Here is a 1,496-nt window from a genome sequence, read left to right as displayed (position 1 = left end):
CTGCCTCACTGCCACAAACAACTGTCTCCACCTGCTGGCATGTAAAGCCGTCTGCTCCCAGCGCTGTTCCAAAGACTTCTATTCCTGTCATCATCACGCATAGACCAGTAAACCGAAATGTGCACATCCCACACAGAAATTAGTAATCTCTTAAGGATTAGGACAACTGCACCAACTCCAGCACCCAGAACAAACTCTTCAATGTGAGATCTCTGTCAAGTAAGACTTATCTTAAATGATTTTATCTTGTCTGCAAATCAAGATTTTATGTTTTTAACTGAATCCTGGTGTTAAGGTGGGTGGTGTGGAGGCAGGTTGGAGGACCCAAACGCAGGACACAGAGCGGAGCAGGTATAGTTCAGTGGTTTAATTAAACAAACAAAAGGCGAGCACACTTACTGATTGAGTGGCTGATACAAAATCCAAAACAAAGGTAGTTCCTAACAGAAATCCAAAATCCAGAGGTACAGGGTGACAAGACAAGACTGGTTACAGGAAGGCAGAGAGTACACAGACGACAGACTGAGGGGGTAACATGAACAATGACCGGACAACGACGAGACAGAAACACCAGGTATGTATATATACACACACACACACACACACACACACACACACACACACACACACACACACACACACACACACACACACACACACACACACACACACACACGAGGCTAACGAGGCAGAGAGACAGCAGGAAAACAGAGATGCAGGCAGGCAGAGACTGTGCAAGAATGCACAAGTACGAGCTAAACAGAACCAGTAAATGAACAAGGGAATCCACAAGACAAAACCGGGAACACAAGACCAGGAGTAAACACAAAAGATATTAACTAATGTACAGGACTAGGAACTAACTGAACAAGAATACACAGAACCTAAAACAGACTTAAACAGGAAAGACATGAACACAAAAACCACACTCCTAACACCTGGCTGCAAATGAATGACTATAGCCAGCTAGCTGAACTGTGTCCGCCTCAATATGATTGTTTTAGTCAGCCGAGGGTCAGTGGTCGTGGTGGTGGGCTAGTGAGCGTGTATAGGAAATATTTAAAATGTCATCAAGTACGCTGTGATGAATTTAGCTCCTTTGAAGTTCTCACTCTTAAAGTTGGAGGGCTGCAACCTATCATATTTGTTATAATTTATCGCCCCCCAAAACCGCCTGGAGGATTTTTATCAGAACTTCCTGAATTTTTATCTACTCTGGTTTTAAATTATGACAGAATTGTTCTTTGTGGCGATTTTAATATTCATGTTGATGACCCCAACAATGTTAATGCAACTGACTTTTTAAATATGGCTACTTCTTTTAACTTCAAACAACATGTCAAAGGGCAAACACATAACCGTGGTCATACACTGGACTTGGTTTTTACCCTGGGTGTCAGCATTTCCTCTGTGGAATTAGTGGACATGACCATATCTGACCACAGATGTATTGTTTTTAGCTGTGATTCGCCTGTTACTCATGCCGCCTCACCAAG

Source organism: Micropterus dolomieu, linkage group LG23, assembly GCF_021292245.1.
Source record: "Micropterus dolomieu isolate WLL.071019.BEF.003 ecotype Adirondacks linkage group LG23, ASM2129224v1, whole genome shotgun sequence".
Lineage (NCBI taxonomy): Eukaryota > Metazoa > Chordata > Actinopteri > Centrarchiformes > Centrarchidae > Micropterus > Micropterus dolomieu.
This window is presented reverse-complemented; position numbering follows the sequence as displayed.